Genomic DNA, 22,648 nt, shown 5'->3' with positions numbered 1-22,648 from the left:
GGGGCACTACCAAATATCAGCCGCCTGAATTTACATTAAAAAAATAGAATATGTGCTGTTCAATTAGATCAGTCAATTGTATTTAATTATATTTGTTTATGATCAACTCAGTTCTTCGTTGTTTTTTTTATGATAACCAGTTAACAACAGACTACCTTACATTAGTGACTCTACAGAGGTCAATGTTCAAGGTTCACCATTTTGGTTCAGACTGAAATATCTCAAAAACAACTGGATGGATTGCCATAACATTTTGTGCAGAGATTCTTGGTACACAGAAGACAAAGCCAACTGACTCTGGTGATCCCCTGACCTTTCAACACCATCATTATCTTAAATATATCATATATTATATTTGTTTTTAAGTGAAATCTCTCAACAACTATTGGATAGATTATCTTGAAATTTGGTACAGACAGTCCTATTGGCCTCTGGTGGATTCACTGCTAAATAGCAAATGTTAGCATGCTACACACAAAACTGAGACATGGTAACCATAATATCTGTTAAACACCAGCATGATAGCATTGTCACTGTGAGCATGTTAATATGATGACATTACCAATTTGCTCAAGGCACCACTGTGCCTGGGTAGGTCCTCACAGAGCTGCAAACATGGCTGTAAAATCTGTCTGGTTTCAATGTCATACCGTCTGTCTCCACCTTTATTCTCCGCCTGTGTAACTGAATACAACAAAAATATATATCATGAATTAAATCTAAAAATGAATCACAGGTTCTTAAGCAGCTGTAAGCATCAGAAATATGGAGAGTGAAAGCAACACACACACAAACACCTGCCAGTAATGCTTTCTGAGTAATCTGAGAAACAGTTTGTTAGTCCTGGAACGAGCACTGAATATGGGGATTGTTACATGAAACAGATTGTGAATGACGGAATGGAGCGATCTGATCGAGCTCACAACAGAACTTGGCAGTTGATGGTGGAACAGCTTTCTCCCTCCTCCAAAACACTCACTATACATCATACACTAGTCACAGGGAGGCCAGAGACAAAGCAAGAACTATCCCACTATTTTCACTCCCTCTGCCAACAATGTGTCACGATTCTGTGCGGGTTACTACGCTGAAAAGGAACGCTTACAAACCTCATTTTGTTCCATGTTTAATTTAAAAGGAGAATAAAAATGCTTTGCTTTCATTTGATATTCTCACATGTGGACCCAATGAACCACTCAAAGCACACTAACAATGATGGATGGATTGTGAAAGCAATACCTATTTTAATCTGGAATACAGAAGAGGAAGCTGACCAAACAGCTGAATCTTTAAATAATTAAACAAAATGCTAAATTGAGACTGTAAAAATGGTCTGTTTTGCATCTACCTGACTAGATCTATGTTGACTTATACAGGCTGTCGGTGCTAAGCTGATTAGACATGGTCTGTTTATCTCATAAGCATTTACTGAAGAAGAAAATAATTTACCACATTAAAGCTGTAAAACGGTATTTAACTCTTTGCTCTTTTAGTGTTTTACTACTAGTTAGTATTCTAATTCTAATGCCATTGGCTACTATGGCAGTTTATTAGGTTTTAAAGGAGCAGTGTGTAGGATCTAGCAGCGAGAACTGCAGATTGCAGCCACTTGAAACCTCTCCCATGTGCCAAGCGTGAACTCTCAGCTAAGATACCTTCAGTGAGCAGGTTTTTAGCAGCAGCAAAATCATCCTCTCCAAAACAAATGAACCAGGTGATTAAAACCGGTAAAAATACTGATAAAGCAGTTTGGTGTCACAAATCAGCGTTTCTCCTACGCTGTTTGGCACGTCATAGACAGCTGCTAGCCTAGCACCTGCTAATGTGCACCCACCTATTTTCTCTGATAACTTTAAGATCCAGACATTCAGGAGGTTTATACCAGGAGCTGAAATATCCACAGAGGTCTCGTCCTCTCCAAAACAAACAGACCTGGTGATTTAAACTGGTAAAAACACTAAATAAAGCAACTTTAATTTAAAAACCAGTGTTTTCCGACACTGCTCGTCATAGAGGGGATTCTAACTACAATGTTTGGATTGTCCTTTCTGGGCTACAGTAGAAACATGGAGGTGCAACATGGCAGACTCCGTGGACGAGGACCTGCTTCCTGTGTAGCTGTAAAGAGCTCATTCTAAGGTGACAAAAAACAACTCTTATTTTCAGGAGGTTGTACACCAAAGAAAACACACTTATAAAAAAAACCCAACACATTTGAGCTCCCCCATCTTATTTTACAACACGTGTTACTCCCAAACTAAGATAAGATAAGATAAAATAAGATAAGATAAGACTGTGTAGTGCAGGTGTATTGTTGTAAAGTGGGATGTACATCATTCAGCCAAATACTGGTCTATAGGTAATGTTCGCCTCTCTGTCCCTCCCTTCATTTGCATCCAATTTTCTCCATGCTTATCCATTACTTAGGAACTATCCAGACTTGCCACGCTTGCTGTTCCGTACCTGTCCACCAGATGCCCTCAGACTCGTACACCTGTCACCTGCTCATCTGTTTCCACTTTCCCCAGTCACCCCTGCAGTGTATAAAAGGCCCATTTCGTCTCATTTCCAGTCAGATTGTCATGGGGCTCTTCTCATTTCTCTTTTGTGCCTCTTTGTCTCCTCTATCCTCAGCCCTCCTGCCTGGGACTCAGGAATTGATCTCAGCATGCAGTCTTAAAGGATGTCTCAAAAATGCATTTTGAGTGAGAGAAGAAGCTTGCTGGAGCTGTGAGCGAGAATGCGTAAATGTTTCCTCTCTGTAAGTCTTTTCAGCACACGTGAGTGACCAAAACGCAACCTCCGCTCAAGGCAACCTCCGCTCAAGGCAGCCAATATTTAAGTGCCAAAAAATGCAGTTCCTCTAATGGCCACTTGAGGCTGGCTCCAGACCGAGTCAATCCACATAGACCCCCATGTTAAAATGTCCATCCTTAAAGCACAAAATAAACATGTTTACAGCATGGTACAAAAAACAGTATTGGTCTCTATAGCTAATTTCTTCTTCATGACAACTGTACACGGGGTGAATTTTTCTATAACTCACCACTTACATTTTATTAAGGCTTAAACCCATAGTTAAGGGCTGCTTTGGGTGAAAGGCCGTCTGTGGAGATTGTCCTCCGCTTCTCAATCAGATCCACCCTCTTTTGCAAAACCTCTGGCTGCAAAAACACAATATGGCGATTGCAGTCCACCAACTAATTGCAGTCACAGTAGCTACATCCATTATTTTATACACTCTATGCCTGTGACTTTTTAAAGAGGTGTGACACACAGCTGATGATGCAGCCATGCCACATGTTGTGTTTAATTGACGTCACTTTAAAATGACAGCCCTGAATCACTGATGTCTCATTTTGTTTAATGCCTGTTGCCTCAACTCCTCTTTTCCTTATGCGTCTCCCTTGCCTCCTGTACTCACATCCCAGGAGGAGGGGACCAGAAAAGGGGGTGAGGAAAGGAATCAAGGATGACCAAACTGAGGAATGAGAGGAGGAGATTGTTGCTTTCCACTTTCATATTCAAGCCTCTGAAACCTGAACACTGTACCTGTACCTGCTGACTATATTCTGAAACCTGTATCAGGATCTGTACCTGCCTGCTTGCTCTTTTACCCTGCCCCGTTCCTGATACCCTGTGGATTAAATATTTCCTTTGTTTGGACTTGTTAGTGGGTGTATGTATCTTTACCACTCTCAAACAGGGAGGGGAGAGTCTTAATGTCTCATCACGTACATCCTCGTCCTTTTAAAGTCATTGATTGTGTGGCACACAGTCAGGAATGCAGCCAACTGATCCACTGGCTATTTAGATGGGCTTCAGCCTAAAGCCTGTTGGTTCATGTCACATAACTCACATCCCATCAGGCTTTGCAGGATGCTGAAAGACACTTAACGTCATTAAATAACTGCTCAATCACCTGGACCAAAGGCTGTTAATGTAACAGCCAGCTAAATGAAGACAAGTGGAACTTCACCATCCATGCAGGTAGAGTAACAGTCCTGGGAGGCTGAACTAATTGTGTGTCTTGTTGGGAGACAATATGCAAGGAGATTACTGTCAGATAACTTAGCTCAGCCCTTTGGAAATGGACAAGCTCAACAACAACAATAACAAAAAAAGGTATTCAGCTTACAACACAACAACTGGCTGCCTTGGTGCCCCTTTGGATATCCACCCTTGGATCAGATGCAGAGTTATTAGTCATGGTCTTATCCAATCAGCCATCCTTAATGCTTGTGCTACTGGGCATTACTCTGGAGAGGACAGATTGTCTTTTATTGTCAGTTTGATTTCAAACTGGAGATTAGTCATACTCATGCAGTAGCTGGTGGCACAGTCCTCTCATTGTGTGTGCGTGCGATATAATGTTTGCATTTGTGACTTGGAACACCTGTGTGGCCGTTATTCACTTCAGCAGACGTTCATGAGTAGACATAGATTCAGAGATTAAAGGGAAAATCCACCTTTAATTGACTGTCACATATTGTGCCTATATTATTAAGACTAACAGCTCATAGATAGAGTGTAGCAGTGATGTCACCCATCCATAACAGCGTCATGGGCATCATGAGAAAATATGATCTTCATAATGTCCTCTGTATTTTTTCTCTCTCAAGGAGTCAGGTTGGTTAACAATTATAAAGACACACTTTCAGATTTAATATATTTGAATTTTACTACTTTAGGCTCACATAAAGACATAAAGGAGTATTTAACATTTACCCACCAGAGTTTGCAAAGAGAGGACTTTGAAACAGGCTTTGGGAAATAAATTTACAGAAAATGTAATTGAACAGTTGACCGAATAAATAAAATATGACAAATAATTTAGAGGAGCAAAATTAACTTAGACAAGTAATGGAAAAACTTCATATTTTAACACCCCATTTAGTATTTAAAGGAAGTATATAAACATACACAGTATATAAGGATCAGGTTATTGCCAGGTAGGTTTTCATGTATAGGAATTTGCCTTGGGGTTTTGGTGCATAATAATAAAAAACACATTTAGAGAAAATAAAATAAAAATTGAGTGAAAATAAAAATAAAAGTAAAAAATAAAAATAAAATGAAATAAAAAAATGAAAATGAAAAAAAATAAAATAAATAAAAAATAGAAGTACTGCAAAGCCAAAAAGCATAAATATAGAATAGAAAAAAATATATAATTAAAAAAATGATAAAACAGTACTGAAAAGAATATGTACAGTGGGCTATATCTGTTTTTAAAATGAGAAAGCTGTACTGTTTTGTCCAGGGAATCTCCAAATGTTCACAGTATGAAGAATAAAGAATATGCACAGAGATAAAATTTCCAAAATTTCCAATATTTGTATAAACATATACACCAGTTTATTAGGTACACCTTTCTAGAAATAACACAGTCTAATGCAACAGCCCTGCAATAAACCACTTTCATGATGGATATAATATAGCCTTTGTTTGTTAGTGTATTGAAATTGCTGTTGGTTGAACTGTATGGTCATTTTGGAGGATGTTTGTGATGTTGTTGAACTGTGTTGCATTATTTTGTTATTTAGCCTACACTCATAACTATAAATGGGGTGGACAAAATAATAGAAACACCTGTTCAACAAACCACAACCTCCAAAGAGATCATATATTTGAATCAACATCTCTGTGGAACAGTTTCAACAAAGCCGGGATAATATGACCAGAGGGAAGGATTTATCACAGTTCTGTTGTATAATCCATTCAGATCCTCCGTCCATTCCAACAGACATATCTGGGATGTGTAGATGTATGATTACTGTCCTCTGACTCCACCCAAGTGCACAGATTTATTTGATGGGATGTGTATAAACCAATCACAGTGTTCACATCATGTAAAGTGGACTACAGTAGAGCCACACCCCTATTTTAACAAGCATAGAGGGACTGTCAGTCTATTACTTATACATGTCAAAAAATCATATGAAGGATTTATTCTCAGGATTAAAAAAATCAGCATATCTGAGTGTCACTGGAAAATTTAAATTTGATTTTCTAATGAAAAAATCAGCCTATAATGCATTTTATTGATTATGAACACACAATATTCATCTCAGGAGGTTTTCAACATACTGTTTTCTGGAGATATTCCGGAAACTGAGGATATTTTGACTTGTGATGATGAACACAATGTAAAATATATTTGCAATGTGTTTTAAAGCATCATTTTATTCATATAAAATATATGATATGCATTACCCATTCATGAAAAATAAAATAATCTCATGATTTTTGTTCACAAAAAGGTCTATTAAGACCATGTATTGTAATTTTTTTTTTCTGTGTTAAGAATCTTTATCAATTGGAATGGGAAAAAACCCCAACACATTTAAGTATCCTAATAAAACGTGTTATTTATGAGCACATTTAGAGTAGAAATCCATCATTACATTTTTTTCTGTGTGTTTGGAACATATTGGGTTCTTAACTGGATAAAACTGTGTTAGTTTTAGCTTTAGTTTGGTGTATTTAACATACTGTATGCATATTTCAATTGTTTAAAACGTATTATACTGTAGCTGTGAGCTGATACGAGGACATTGTAAACCATGCAATATTATTTGGCCACTTGGGGGCAGTGTGAACACGCAGTAAACACTATGTTGACCTATTACGTTGACATGGCTAACTCGTTAGCAAACAGTTAATAGTTGACACATTCTGTGGTGATGGAGCAACATTATCATTTTTGGAGTCGTGTTTCTGGACAACAGATGAATGTAAGTTCAGTATTTACTCTATTTTAAGTCTTGTTTCCTCTCCACCAACTGCTGAGGGACATGGGCGGTATGTCTCTTTAACTGCTAGCTTAAATGCTATATAACAGATTAACACTTTAAAAAAGTTTATTGATTCCTGGGTGAAGCTACCCAGCAGATTAAGTATACCAACTATTTAAAATTAAGTAGTTCAACATTGAAATGATGTAGATACTCACTAAAGCATCAATAAACATAAGTCAGTATATCTTTTTGAATTGACATTTCTGCAGGCTTTTTTGGTATTATAAGTATGCTGATACTTTTGTACTTTTACTAGTAGACATTTTAATGCACGACTTATTTTAGCAAAGAATTTATGCACTTAATATACTTTAACTTATGTTAATGGCCCAAACACTTCTTCCACCTCTACCTCTATCACATTAGACATAGTCTAAAAAAAGTTATTATAGCCACTTAATTATTGTTTATTAATGTATTTTTCATTACAACCAGTTATAGATGCTTCATGGATGAAGCATCTATAACTGGTGTATATACATATAATAAATAATAAGCAGTGCAGTTGACACAATTGTAATGAGACTTCAATCTCTATGACCAGTGAGTTAACTCCATCTGCTGATGAAGGCCACAAGATGCGGCTAAGAGCCCCAGAACAAATCTAGTAAGTGCACTGTTTTTGGTCAGAGTCTTGCCTGTGAGCCTGCCATTTGTACATGTGTGGAAATAAATGATTTACAACACTTTGCTTGCTCATGCAGGTAATCATATTAATAAATGTGATTACAGCTAGTTTTATGTTATAAAGCATCCATTTAAGTATTTACAGTAGTTACAGATGATTCATAAGAGATGACAAATACATGAGTCACCACTTATGATTTCCTTTTATCTGAGTACAACTACACTAGAGTATGTTGTGAAGTTAACTATTCTTTAAGTGCTTATATAGGCGTACAGTTTATAAATGTTAATATAAAGTGTTACCACTGAAACATTTTAGAGATTTGTGGGCCTAGATTTTGTGAGTGTTTGAGTCTTGATGTCAGTATTTCTAAAAATCCTGTCTGCAGCCCTGTGGGACTTTTTTCTGACTCACATTCACATAAAACTCATTTAAAAGGAACATCTCAACAAAAACTCCCTGAGTCCATGAGTCAATCACTCAGACAGTGTTGACTTGAAAGTACTGGTGGATGAATTGATTAGTTGATTGGCAGAAATGATGGATATATAACTGAGCTTCTCACACTGTACCACCCAAACAGGCCCCTCAGGTCTGCTAATCTGGGTCCTCTAACCGTTCCAGAGTCCAGGTCAAAGACAAAGGGTGATCAAGCCTTTTCAGTTCTTGCCCTTCGGCTTTGAAACAGCCTCTCACTGAGCATCAGATCAGCTGACTCTGTTCATGTCTTTAAATCTCGTATGAAAACTTACTTTAAGAGATTGTCCTTTCCTGACAGTTGGTAGACTTATTGTGTGTATGGGAGTGTGTGTATGTATGCAGCTGTGTGTATATATGTGAATGATTTTTTCCACACATGAACTACTGTCTGACCAGTTGGACTCACACAGGCAGAACTACACTAAAACCAGTAGAAAGACTGAAACATTGGATAAACAGTCACAAACATATCATCATTGTAAAGTTTTAACTAAATATGATTTTTTAAATTGGGAACATATGCTCAAATTGTATATAAAATTCTCCATGGCTCCATTGTGTTTTTATCTGTGTTTTTATCTGTGCTCATGTCTTTCTGTGCTTTTGTATGTTATTTTGTCTTTTTCTTAAATATATTTACACCAGGGGTGTCCAGACTTTTTTGAATGGGGGCCAGATAAAACAACGTGAAAATACCTGGGGGCCAACTGATTCTTGCATCAAATGGGTTTAAAAAAAAAAAAAGTGAGACCATGCAACCATTTTTAACTTCAATGAACTATTACTACTTGATGCCTGTCTACAAACTGTATGATAGTCCTATTATTGTGAGGTGAAGGGTAAAAATGCAAAGTGATCTTGCTCAATTAACCATTATTGTGGAAAAAGCCACATTTGGTATATTTTGAAAGTCAAGCCGAGGGCTGATTAAAATTGGTCTGTGGGCCACAATTGGCCTGACTTACACCATCAACCTACCAGGGACTGCAACTGAAAATTAACCTGTGTGGCTAAATCTGGCAAATTTACGTGATGTAAGTGATCATGTTGATTAATGTGCACTGTCCCTTTCTGAAAAAATAAGCATAAACGTGTTTTATTAGTATCACTTTTGTATTTTTATCTTCTTGGAAAGTACTTCCTGCTTTCAGCTCCTAAAGTGCTCTACAAATAAAGTTATTATTATTACTTTTTTGTCATGGCCTATACAACAGTGAACTGAATAGGATTGTTTGGACACAATAAGCAATTTGAATATGGAGGATATTGGATTAAAATATAAATTAATCAGCAGGTTAATCGATGACAGTTTTCTGACCTTATTGTCTAACATCCAGAAATATTAGACAAAAATGTTAGATGTATTTTTGAATGAATTTTCCCTTTAAAGTCTCCCCTTGAATCATCAAAGAGCATCACTCCACAGTCACAGTCTACGGAATTGGGAAAAAAAAACACGCGCGCATGTTGCCTCTCTGTGCGCATAATGATTCATCAACCACCGTTTGCTCACGAGACAGTGATTTCGGGTCCGACTAGTTCATTTTACAGAGCTGAGTGTTTTGTCGTGGGCCCTCGGATGCCCCCACCCCCACCTCTCTCATCCCGCGTCTCGACGGACCAAACGCTGCTGCTGCAGCATCACCGGCAGCCTCCAAACTGCGTTTTCCCTGCCGTGATGGATCCCTCTGTAAACCGGTGAGCTGCTACCAGAAGACCGGCTCAACTGTGGGCAACAACCGACGAGCAATAACCGCGGCGAGAATGTGCCATATATCCAAGGGATAAAAAAGAAAGATATATATTTCTAGCAATGTTATAGGAGCGTCTTGTTTACCTTCCCGACAGATAAACAGCCGGGTGACAGTGATATTACGGCCGACATGTAAGAGCTGGATAACTATTCCCGTGTGACCGACACCCATCTGCAGCTGCTCACAATAAAATGAAAAAGGTAAGCTTGTTGACACGTTCAGGATTTACATCGGGCGTTGCGGGGTTTCAGTCAAAAAACCTGACGGCTCGATCGGAGCTCATCATCAGGCTGCATTGTTGCATCGTCAGTCCCCCCCTCTTGAGTTAAAATTGACGATTTGCCTGTTTTTAAATAGGTCGCTCTTCACCTGTCGACTCATGAGTGTGCCTGTAGCTGCAAGATGCCGCTGTATGACTTGTGAAATGTCACGTCAACAGCCTGGTTTTTACCCATGATTTTGACTCTGGACTTGAGCTGCCTCCAGACAGCCAAAGTCAGTTTACTGAGGCAAGTGGAATAGGCTATATGTAAATCTCCAGTGATAATATGTATGTGTCTAATCTGTGTTTGACAAAGTTATGAAATCCTTGCTTTCATGATTTCTTCAGGGGGAAAACAGCGAGTGTATTTAGAGTTGTGAAGGGGGGAGAAACACGTCTCTTTTGAGAACAATTAGGCACATCTCTGTTAGCTTTTAACTCGGTGCAGATTTTGAATTAATCAGCACTAAATTATCATTACTCGTACTTGGTTGCATGGCTTTTTTCCTCTGGCTTTTGATGAGTACAAAATCAAAACCACAGCAGCATACTCTTAACTGCACATCTTCCCTTTGAAGTTTCATCACTCTTGCTGCTTGAATCATTAGAAAACGTTAGTGTCTTTGGTATCTTAAATGTAAGTAATATGTGAGAAACATGTTTTAGGCCCCCCTGTGTGGATGCTCTCTTCCGATGCCGAGGATGAGGCTGCATCTGGGGAGGGGGGGGTTGATCGATAGCCAGTTTGTATCGAGGCCTGTGTTTCAGTTGTTGTCGAACAGGAGTCCCTACAATTAAAAGCCCATTTTGTTAGTGGAAGGCTGATTAATAATTCATCCGCAGCTCAATGGAACCACAAATGTGTGGATGGCACACTGAAGGATGTCAGTGTAGCAGTGTACAAGCCTCTGCTGCCGGCAGAGGAGTGCTCGGGCAGCCTGATGGGTTTACTCATCACAATAGAAAGCTGAATGGTAAATACCCCCCTTTTTTCCTGTTTTCCGAACCTGTTCACGCTTTTAACTGTGTGCTGGATTGTTTGCTCTGGTGATAAACAGCTGGAGAATACAGGCACACAAACTCAGCACACAGTGCTGGAAAAGCTCTGGTTATCCTGTATATAAAACAGCTCTGTTGGTGGTGGACTGTAGGCTCTCACTAAGGTGTCAATGTCGTATCTGCTGCCAAGGAGCCAACAGCCATGATGATACTGTACCAGAGAGTTTGAAGAAAGCCCAGCTGGCTCTGATCCAGGATGGTGGGTGTTTTTTTTTAAAACTGGCTTAGTCAGGACTACTGCAGGGAGTGATTAGACAAGATGCTGTACTGTATCACACACACCAGTATGACGTCAAAGGGCACTGAGCTTTAAAAGTCCTTCATACCGACACCCTGTGGAGTCCTGCAATAACTTGAGGACTGCGCAAACAGTCATACTGAATATAAAGTTGACATATAGATTACTGTCATGCAAATTGTCTGCATGGACATTTGAAAAACCTCTGAAGAGGGTGTGTTGGTGGATTGTGTCTTCGGAAAGCTCGTCATAGTTTCGAATAACCAGTGGAGGAAGTTCACTTGCTGAAGTACTGTCCTTGAGTACAGTTCTGAGATACTTATATGTCACTTAAACTTTAAATAGACCGTATATTTTTGCTTTAAGGTGTTATTATGAAGTGTTGATTGCACAATGTATTGGCTATAGAGTAATGACACTATGATATGGAGCTACATTAGGGTCAAATGTTTTGTACTTGAAAAAATAAAATTTGAAACTGAAAATTCATGTGTTGATCTTGAATTTTGAAAAATACAACAATGTATTCAAAATAAAAATAAGTGTATGAAATGTTTTTTTCAGGTTAAATATAATTTTGATTCACTTTGGTAATTCTTTTGAATGAATAATTTATTTTCACTTTTCACTTTCATATATATTTTAACATTTGGGGTCTTATTTTTTTCAGTTGCATGTTTTATCTTTTCAGATTCAGATCTTATTTTTTACAGTTTCAAATCTTATTTTTTCACTTTCAAATCTTTTTTTTGGGGTTTCAGACTTTTGACCCTGATGTGGCGTGGGGGGCGTGGCATCAACTGAGAGGGGTGTGGAATCATGAGTGACAGTGCCTTCAGGGAACGTAGGAACTAAAAAAATTCTGACTCAACACTTATATACAGCATATTCATGTGACTGGCAGTGTAAAAATTGATGCCAGTGACAAACTTCCATTTAGAAATCTGTTTTAGACAGTACTGAGCACCAATTGCGGTATAAGAGTGATAAATTATGTCAGATTTTGCAGTTCAACAGCCACATTTTAAGTGCTGATATGTCCGATTTCCACATAGCACTGTGAACGCAGCGTAGTGTCCGTTTTGCTTGCGATGATGGCGTCCGGTCGGTGGGGTCAATCTGCTGTACTGGAGCCCATACATCCAGCACACAGGTGAGAAATGTTAACTAAGTTTTGGGAAAACATAACAAACATTAAGGGGTCGTTTTTGTGACAACATACTTTTTTTGTGACGTCTTTTAAGCGGCGAATTTGTCAGAGCTGCAAAGTGTGATTGTCCACAGCTCCATCATCACGGCCCTATTGATGCTTCCTCGCCCGGTAAACGTGTCCCCCTGGTGAGTAGGGAGGTGTTTTAGGATTGTTTCCTTTTCCCCAAGTGCAAAGGTTTCATCCAGGGGACACGTCTGGATGTGGAAGCATCAACAGGGCCGTGATGATGGAGCTGTGACAAAGTATGTTGTCACAAAAACGACCCCTTAATACTTGTTATGATTTCCCAAAACTTAGTTAACATTTCTCACCTGTGTGCTGGATGTTTGGGCTCCAGCAGATTGACCCGACCGACTGGATGCCATCATCGCAAGCAAAAAGGACACTACGCTGCGTTCACAGTGCTATGTGGAAATCGGACATATCAGCACTTAAAATGTGGCTGTTGATCTGCAAAATCTGGCATAATTTATCGCTCTTATACCGCAATTGGTGCTCAGTACTGTCTAAAACAGATTTCTAAATGGAAGTTTGTCACTGGCATCAATTTTTACACTGCCAGTCACATGAATATGGTGTATGTAAGTGTTGAGTCAGAATTTTTTTAGTTCCTACGTTCCCTGAAGGCACTGTCACTCATGATTCCACACCCCTCTCAGTTGATGCCATGCCCCCCACGCCACATCAGGGTCAAAAGTCTGAAACTCAAAAAACAGATTTGAAACTGAAAAAAGAAAGATCTGAAAGTGAAAAAAAGATTTGAAAGTGAAAAAAATAAGATCTGAATCTGAAAAGATAAAACATGCAACTGAAAAAAATAAGACCCCAAATGTTAAAATATATATGGAAGTGAAAAGTGAAAATAAATTATTCATTCAAAAGAATTACCAAAGTGAATCAAAATTATATTTAACCTGAAAAAAACGTTTCATATACTTATTTTTATTTTGAATACATTGTTGTATTTTTCAAAATTCAAGATCAACACATGAATTTTCAGTTTCAAATTTTATTTTTTCAAGTACAAAACATTTGACCCTAATGTAGCTCCATACTATTAGCATTGAGAGTGGTTCCCTGTAAGCCTCGCTTTCACTATTTAATTCTGTCGGCCACTGGGTATGATCTCCTGCAAAATGAAGTCTGACTGGTGATCCAGTCAGGCTGACAGTCTTTTGCTGGTTCTACCTGCTTTCATGTCTCCATTATAGACTAAATTAATGAATTAACTTGTGCTTTTGTCCTGCGTTGTTGGTAGATGAGACTCTGAGGAAAACCAAAAGCAATTCGGTTGTTTTTGCCAACGATAATACCACTTGGAAACACTAGAGGGGAGATTATCTTGTCCATTTTAAAAGCTTTAATTTTATGTTACTTTGTACTTCAATTCCACTACATTTCAGAGGGAAATATTTTAGGCCAGTGGTTCCCAACTGGTGAGTTGCAGTCCAAAGGTGGGTCGTAGATCCATTCTGAATGGACTGCAAGTGACTGTGAAACACGTGAAGTTTATTAAAAACACAATTTTTTTTTAAGTACAGTGAATTTATGGCTCTGAGCTTTTATTTTAAAGTGCTGTTTCCTGCTGTAGAGTGGGTGACAATTGGACAGCTACTTAACAGAGACAGCAAACTCGCTAGAGAACATGGCCAAACGCAAGTATAATGCTGAATGTATTAAACTGTGTGGACCTTGAACTGATGACTAAAGAGAAATGTGGACCCTGTGGCCGGACCAGTTGGAAACCACTATGTTAGGCCTATGTGTTACTGCAACACATTGATTCAGTCGTTCACTTAAGTAAAAGCAGTGGTATCACAGTGTCGAAATACTCCAGCAGCCAAAAGGTTATGCAAGTAAAAGTATAAAAAGTATTAGCATCAAAATATACTTAAACTAACAAAAGTAAAAGTACTGATTATGGAGAATGGTTCATTTCATAATAATGTAGATTATATTGTGGGATTATAATTATTGATGCAGTGATGTGTTCATTACTTAAATTTTGCAGCCAGTAAAGTTTAGGCTATTTTAACTACTTTATATTCTGCTTTTTTAATTTATAATTGTAAGTAACAGAGCTGAAACAATGTCTGTGTAAAATGGGGAAGCTGTAACATTAGATGCCCGGTATTGTAGTGGAGGGTATATGCAAGTATGCGGGATACCCTCCACTTTTTCTGGCTGTTTAAGTTATACCCACCTATCAGCCAAAAAACCATTGCAATATAGTGTGCCCACTTCCTCCTTGGTAACCTTCCCATCTACTCATGATGATGTAATCACACAGCATCAGCTACCATTACATCAGTGGTCATGCTTCTTTTTCTTCTGGAAAGTCGGCATGCTAGCTAAACTCACGCACTGGGGCAGCATTGTGCTAGTGTTTGGTTCCGTGTAAAAAAGCAAACCTGGCGTCATTGCAGATCTTCTTTACAGCAGTATTGTACAATCTCTGTATAAATAGGGCCTATAATTCAGTGTTAGGGGCCCGATAGCCTACAAACGGTTTTCAACATTGAGGTGGCTGAGTTGTCGGCTAACGCTAACAATGGCAGCAGTGCTGACAGAGTTAACATAACTACTCTGGGGGAAGGCCAGAGGGTGGACACTATGCTTCTGCCACAACACTATCTCTATAGCAGTACTAACTTCCGTATGAGCGCTAGGACTGGCTATACCAACATCAATACAAGTATGCGTAAAGTGTTACTGACACCAGCAGAGTACTTTGATACCTTTTTTTTTTTTTTTTTTTCCCTTCATGTTATTTCAACCATTTAGATGCGTAAAATGCTACTGAATGCCACAGGCGTGTAGTATAGCCATACTTTTGAATGTTTCCGTGGCATTTCAGCTCACTGAACTGCCAACTCTGTCAAATTAACTATGCTCTGTTCTACCACATCAGACTGTATGGGTTGTAGCTGCTGTGGTAGTGGGCCAATAACAAAGAATGCCTGCAGTGTTTGGCTGCAAGCAAAACCATGCAAATAGTTATTTTTTTCTGAATCTGGTTATAAAACGGATCGAATACAGGTAACATTTGACTGGAAAAGTTTCCATACTACTTGGTACTGATTTATTTTAGTCAATATCTTGAAGGTATCGAGTACTTATACCCAGCCCTGATGAGGCAGTGCAGAGCAGTGGCAAAAAGCTAGCTAGTGGGACACACTCACAGACTCACATGCACTATAAGTGCTTTCAGACCTAGAGTTGTCTTGTTTTGGTCTGAATCAGGGACTAATTTTGTTACAAACTTGCATAATTGCCTAGAGAATGCTGCTCTTGAGTACAGTTGCAAGATAAATGTGACACTTTCTAATGTCACAATGGAGGGACAACTACGTAGTTTGATTTTAGTGCTGGTCATCGTGGACTATATTGCTGTCATTGTTCATTTTAGTCAAACCATACAGTTTGAAAATGAGGTGCGGCTCCAACTAGAAAACAATGTTTTGATGCATTGTGTGTGCTGAATGTACATATTAAGGCAGTACTGGAGGAGTTGGTTCAGATCGAGGTCAGAACACGTTCTCACCGCAAATGAACCGCCCTAGAGTTTGTTTGTAACCAGACTGAGACCACCTTCAAGCTTTAAGAAGGTCTCGGTCTGGTTGTTTTGGTGTGCACCTGAGTGTGACACCTGCCCAAACCAACTGCACTTAGGGGGCAAATGAACTTGAGTTTGATTAAACCAAACCAAACAGGGCAGGTGTGAAAGCACCCTAAAATGTACGTGCAGTTGGACCATCTACCACAAAAAGGAACAGAGAAGCTAAGATTACAGCACACACAGATAAAGCGTGACTTCATACTCTGCTCAGGACGCCATTACTCCACTATATCTTTACACAGCAAATAGTTGTTTGCTAATACATTAATGCTCTGAATGTCGCACACAGCCCCTTTAAAATCCTGTGTGTCTGACTTACTGTGTTAGAACCTCTGCATTATAAGGCTTCCTGAAGTATGACTGCCCATGCTGGGGCGCATTAGCTGTATCATGAGAAGAGAAAGAGCAGAAATGTCACAAGGTATCGGCCTAATTGGCATTTCAATGAACACAGACTCCAAAGCCCAGTCTCTTCTTCTCTCTTCTCATTCTGTTTTATTAGCTTGCCGGCCTCCCTCTGTCAGTCTCCCTACTATATTTGCTGTATAGTATGTGGTGGGTGTAAGGTCAGTTGACAAACACAACAAGGTAATTACAATATAGCAGATTCACCAGCCTTTCATGTCAGTCATCGCGCTGGGCGATATTGAATGATGTAGTGCTATAATTGAGTCAGTATGGATTATTTTAGCTTGCTATGTTATTATGTCAGCAGCGGTATGAAACTCATGTTATCAGTATGGATGATTGGAAAGGCAAAAAGACAATACTAATGTGTTTTACCGCCTGTGTGACTAAGTTTGACTCAGATGAAACAGTCTAAATACAGTAGATATACAATATCAAGCTGTTGTTTCTCTATATTTACCATAGCAACAAGCCATCAGTGTAACTTCAGTTCAGGCAGGAGAATGGCGCTCTGAGTCCAGCCATGTGTACACTTCCTCCTTACCATTGCTGAAGTGTCTTAGTGCTCCATCTGATCAGCTATTGTCTCATCGTCGCCTTCTCAGATTTGTGGATAAAGAGGACTCAAATGGAGAGCAAAATGGTGTGATTTCGTCCCAGAGGAGAGCGGCTCATCTCGCTCTATTTTACTTCAACAGAGAGAAAGATTTTATGACCTTGGTGATGCAGCTCTCAGTCCATCACATGCAGGAGCTGATGAAGTGTTTGGAGGTGATTAAAGTTTGCCTCCTCTGGAGCTGCTCTGTGCTGCTGAGTCAATGACCTTTCCTGCCATTAGGTCACCGTGCTCAACAATCCTCTCCTCTCCTCTCCTCTCCTCTCCTCTCCTCTCCTTTTGTCCACTTTTATCTCCCCCATCCCCTGTTTTCCTCTCACCCACTCTCCTTTTTTCTCGCCTGTCTCCTCTCCTTTTATCCCCTCTTCCTTCCGTTCTTCTCTCCCTTTCTTTTCTTTTTCTCTCCTCTTACCTCATTTCTCCTCCCCTCTCTCCTTCCTCCTCCTCTCTGTTCTCCCCTCTTTCATTTCCACCTTTCTCCCCTTTTCTCTAGTCTTTTCCTTTTTCCTCCCCCCACTTTCTTCTCCTCTCTTCTCTCCTCTTTTCTCCCTGTCTTTTTCTCCTCTCCTTTCCTATCCTCTCCCCTTGCCTTTTCTGTTTTCCTCTCCTATCTTCTCTCCTTCTTTCTCTCCTCCTCTCCCCTTTTCCTCCTCTCTTTTCCTTCTCTCCCCTACTCTCCCCTTTTCTCCGCTCTTTTCCCCTCCTTTCTCCTCTTCTCTCTTCTCTCTTTTCTTCGGGCGTCATTTCTTATCCTTTTTCCTTTCCTTTCTTTTCCTTTGCCTTCCTTTCCTCTTCTCCTTTATCTTTTTGATTTTCCTCTCTCCATTCTTCTTCTTTACCCTTTCCTCTCCTCTTTCTCCTTCTCCTGTCCTTTCTCCTCTCTTCTGATCTTCCTTGTTCTCCTCTTATATCCTTTCCTGTCATTTTTCTCCTCTACTCCTTCCTCCCATCACCTTCACCTCTACTTTTCTTCCTCTTCTTTTCTCTCCTCTCCTATTTTATCCTCCTCTTTTTCTCTGCTCTTCTCCCTCTTTTCCTCTCCTTCCCGTAACTTTTCATTACATCTTTTCTCCTCTCCTCTTTCCCTCCTTCTTTCCTCACCTTTTTTTTGTCTCTTCCTCTCTTCTGTCTCCTCACTTCTCCTCTCTTTTCCTTGAGTCTCCTCCCCCCTCCCTCTTCTCGTCTCCTCTCTCCTCCTGCTCAGCTGTATTTTAATGCAGTATGAAAATCAAGGACAAAGCAAATCAAATGATAAACAGTGCGCCACGTCAAACCAAAGAACTCTTTCCCCTTTGCATTTCAGTATTCGTCAAATCCAAGTTGTAACATCTCACATTTTCCACTTCTTGTATAAGAGCTCAAAATAGAAACAACTGTTTTACAGTGGGCCCCTGACAAGCGTCTTGTTATCTCCCTGCATGTGTCATTTTACAATAAGTCCCTGCCTGGGCTGCGTTCGCTGAATGGATCCTCTGACACAAATTTGCATGTTAAGCTGAACGTTCCTCACCAGGGACGATTAATCAGCACACAGCAATTAATGAGTCTGTGTCCCCTGGTGATTAATTATGTCTCATGTGTCCAATGTGGGGGAGATCCCTGCAACAGCTGTTTGTACATGTCAGTGTTTTTATGGCAGTCCGTATTTGTCATCCAACGTGCAAAGACTAATAGTTTTCTTGGGATATTGAGCATTAAAATTGGGTTTAAAGACATGGATATTAGTTGAGAGAAATTGTGTGTGTATTGGTTCTGCGTGCAGTTTACAATCAAATGCAGCTAAAAACTCACTGGTGTGGAGAAGAAATAAAACAGCCTTGATGGAGAAGCTGCCTAACGTGACTAAGAGAGGCATTTGCTGTGTGAAAGAAGAAGCAACACAGAGCAGCACCAAGGATGCTGCGGAAATAATGCAGGGTGATTTTCAAAGCTCAGGAATATTTTGTTTGCCACTACAAAGAGAATTTCTATAACCTTCGCTTGAATTTCTGGGGCAGTTCTTGGCGACTGCGTCTGTGGGCGTTTTGTGTGTATATATATATAAAGAATACTCTGTGGACAGGGACAGAGCTCACAGGGTTTCATTGTAATATACACTGCCCTTGAATCACAAGTTGGCTTTAATTATTTCATTGTAAATGTAAGAAAGCTGGTGTTGAGAGCAGATTTTTGCTTTTGGAAACCTGCTTCCCTCTGGCAGGTCCAAAACAAATGCATAAATTCACATACATATTCCAGAGAAGTGCAGGATGGCAGGAAAATACATGAGTTTTAAGTGTTGATGGCTGAGCATGTGGGAACACTGGGAAACAAGTGTGCAGACAAGATGGAAGGAAGAAATATTACTTTAATGGAAATCATGATCAAGTTTTTGCCTCATTGTGCAGAAAAAGAGATCAATTCCCGCCTCAAACTGCCTGCAGCAAGATTCTCTCTCATTAATGCCAAGTTAAATTGATTTGTCATCATTAATTTCAGAAATTTTACTCGCTGACTAGTGATTGGTTTCTTAGCAGAAATGTTCACATGTCACTTCGCTGCGAGGGCACCAGTGTGCACAGACAGTGGGCTTGATAGGGAGTTGGAGAGCAGATCTGAGCCCTCTGAAGATTAACACCATGGGATGGCTGCCTTCTGGCTTCTGCCACCGATTACATTCACTCAAACCGAGACCTGACCCATGGTGTGCCTGTGTCACAGCTCCAGCCCCGAGCACCATATGGACACAACATCTCGTGTTATCACGCCTGTTGCCATCACCCCTTCACACTCACCACACCAGAGTGTTTTCACCTTTTGACATATGTGACTCCACATTATTTCATGCACAGATGACAGTATCAGGGCCCCCAAGTAGATGCACATCTGACCAAGACTGATTTAGACTTGTAAATGTGCAAGTAGCATTTTTTATGCAATGACTAAGCATATTATTGAAATAGATACAGGGGCCCAGATATAGACAGTGGAGGCAGTGTGGTTACACAAGGGGGTCTGTAAAGTGAGTGGGCCCTCCAAACACAACGTTTCCTCATATAATATGTAGGATATCTTACAAAAATGCACACACAACAGTGAGTATAATATCCTTTGAATCACCGCTCTACCAATGAAGTTATGTCCTTAACATAAACGTAAAGTCATGGAGGTTAGGTTTAGACAAGTAAAGTTGCCGTGGTTAGATTTAAGGGAAAGACACATGTGAGGACATACCTTAAAATGACCCAAATTTAGTCAATGTGAACACCGTTCCGAACACCAGTCCCCTGGGGGAAAGTCCTGTGTTTTTTGACCTAGAGGGCTTTCTACCAGAAAGGGATCTCTTGGCTATGGATAGGGAAACAGGTTGTGGTTTGCATTAAAATTAATAGATTTCTATCAGAAAGGGGTTTCTTGGAATACTTCTTCCATGTGCTCTTTACTCCCATCAGTGCATTGGTCACGTGATGGCAGCCTTCCGAAATCCATGGGTTATGCATGAATTACTGGGTCATAATTATTTGGGATATATACGAATTCTGGTGTCTTCCTTTTGTGGAAAAACTTATGAACAGTGCACGAGAACAGCCTGTTCCAACAGTGTGCTGAGCAGGAACGAACCCCTGAGAGTGATTCAGATTGCAGACACATCACCAAAGCCAAAATGCATCAACTCTTGTTTGGCACCGTTCAGTTTTTCCTCTGTGAAGATTAAAAGTTTAGTTTTAAAATCGACCCCATTGCCAGATGACAAAATCAATATAGACTTTTCTGTGGCGACGTATTTATGTTCTTTCAATGTCAACATTTTAAAAGTTGTAATCCTAAGATTTAAGTCCTGGTTGATTTGGCGACACTCGTGGTTACTGTGGTTACAGTGAATGCGGTTTACAGTAATACTACAGCAAACATTCCTTGAGCAGCTACTTTGTAAAATACAAATACAAGAGAACAGCAGCTTGTCTGTGTGTTCACAGTGCAATCAAACAAACCTATAGAATTCAGTCAGAAAGACATGCAATCAACAATCACACAATTAGTTTTACACAGAGAGGGCACAGTTAAGTTTGTTACCTTGCAGAGGAGTTGGAAGTATGCAGGATGTTGCCTACAGCTGTTTATCCAACAGCTCACTGTGGCCACTTCTCTCTGCTCCATTATGTTCTTGCAAAATTTAAAAATGCTCTGCCCATGAAAAAATAAGGAAAATGCCTGTTGTCTTGTTTCGTAGGTGCATTTTTTAACAATTATCGCCGACAGCACTAACTGGCAAAAAACACATCGCCTGTGTCTGCTTTACAATAAAAGCCACCCCGTGTTCCACCAGTTGGACGCGTTTAATGTGAAGCAGGAGCAGTGTTGAGAGCAAACAGTAAACAGTGAGACTTTAATCAGTTAGATAAAAATGCACTGGATTACATGCATGCGTTGTTCTCCTGTGGATCCCTCGTGCCTAAGTGGGCGGTTTGATTTCCAGAGTGGGATTGGCGGACTCCGCCACTACCAATAAAAACCAATATAGTGAGAGATGCCCCTGAGAAATTGCCCATGTAAACACATTCAGTGGCTACAATGATGAGGTCTGATTAAAACCTTAAGGATTTTAACTTTACAATTCGTGCAATATCTGTGCACAGCATGAACATATGGCTAAGGTCAGTGAAAACCTGGTTATAGCAAGCACACCTGTTTATATCATGGTTAGGGTTAGGCAATTAAATCACCTTGGTTAAGGGTTAGGGGAAAATCATGGTTACAGTTAATGAAAATGCAGGTGTTAATTGCAGGTCTGAGATTAGGTGTGAACTTTGGTCTCCTGTATGAAAGTCACATGTGTTACACACCCATCCACCACCCACCTCCACATGTTAACTGCCTGCCTCCATGCATAAAGGACAGACTACTTTCCATATTGATACTGAATATAATTACTGGATAGAAGTGGCTAGGAGTTGTAGAATCATCCAGTACTGACATAATTTAATTAGGGATACTAGGCTGTTTGAAATATGTACAGAAGAAAACTACTCTTAGAATTACAGCCCAAAATTTAAACAAATTACAAGACTAAAAACAGACAGTAGATTCTCTATATTATAGTGATAGTGAATGTTAAAACTTGAGGTAACAGTTTTTCCCCCGAACTGGACATATGGCATCCAAAACATAACATCTGGACTGTGAGAGTTCCTCACGCCTTTGTGATTTAGCTGTTTCAACCCACATTAAGCGGGAGAGATTGTCAGAGTGAACAAAGAAATATCTAGGTCTTCATGTGCTAAAAAATGCTCCTCTCTCATTATCAGGCCTTTAATTTTAAAGAATCTTCTATTTCTCAAGGAGGACACCGACCTTTAATATGTTAATGTGTCTCTACTGCAGCAGCAGTAACCCGGCAGTCAGTATCCTACTCCCATTGAATTATTTACCGAAAACTACACTCACACATGAAAGTGGTGTACGTGGAGGGTACACACAATGTGCAGCTGTCGTGCTATGAGTGTGCAGAAAGCATCAAGCTCAACAAACTGACAGAAAACCTTACGTCTCTTCAACTAGCAGTTACTGTCTACGTTAACTTGTAATGATTCA

The 22,648-nt window shown here is 39.8% G+C and overlaps 1 protein-coding gene across 4 annotated transcripts in view; it reads left to right on the top strand.

Annotated features, from left to right (window-relative positions):
• The first annotated feature begins 9,360 nt into the window (after positions 1-9,360).
• dlgap4a (discs, large (Drosophila) homolog-associated protein 4a) overlaps positions 9,361-22,648 on the top strand; it is a 132,129-nt gene continuing 118,841 nt past the window's right edge. For 3 of the 4 annotated variants that reach the window (XM_078169880.1, XM_078169881.1, XM_033629172.2), the window contains exon 1: positions 9,362-9,862. The gene's annotated coding sequence lies outside the window, so the exon portion shown is untranslated. Of the gene's footprint in view, positions 9,863-22,648 lie in introns of all 4 variants that reach the window. The other variant, XM_078169884.1, reaches the window with a different exon arrangement.

This window comes from Epinephelus lanceolatus, chromosome 8 (assembly GCF_041903045.1).
Source record: "Epinephelus lanceolatus isolate andai-2023 chromosome 8, ASM4190304v1, whole genome shotgun sequence".
NCBI classification, from domain to species: Eukaryota; Metazoa; Chordata; class Actinopteri; order Perciformes; family Serranidae; genus Epinephelus; species Epinephelus lanceolatus.
This window is presented reverse-complemented; position numbering and strand designations above follow the sequence as displayed.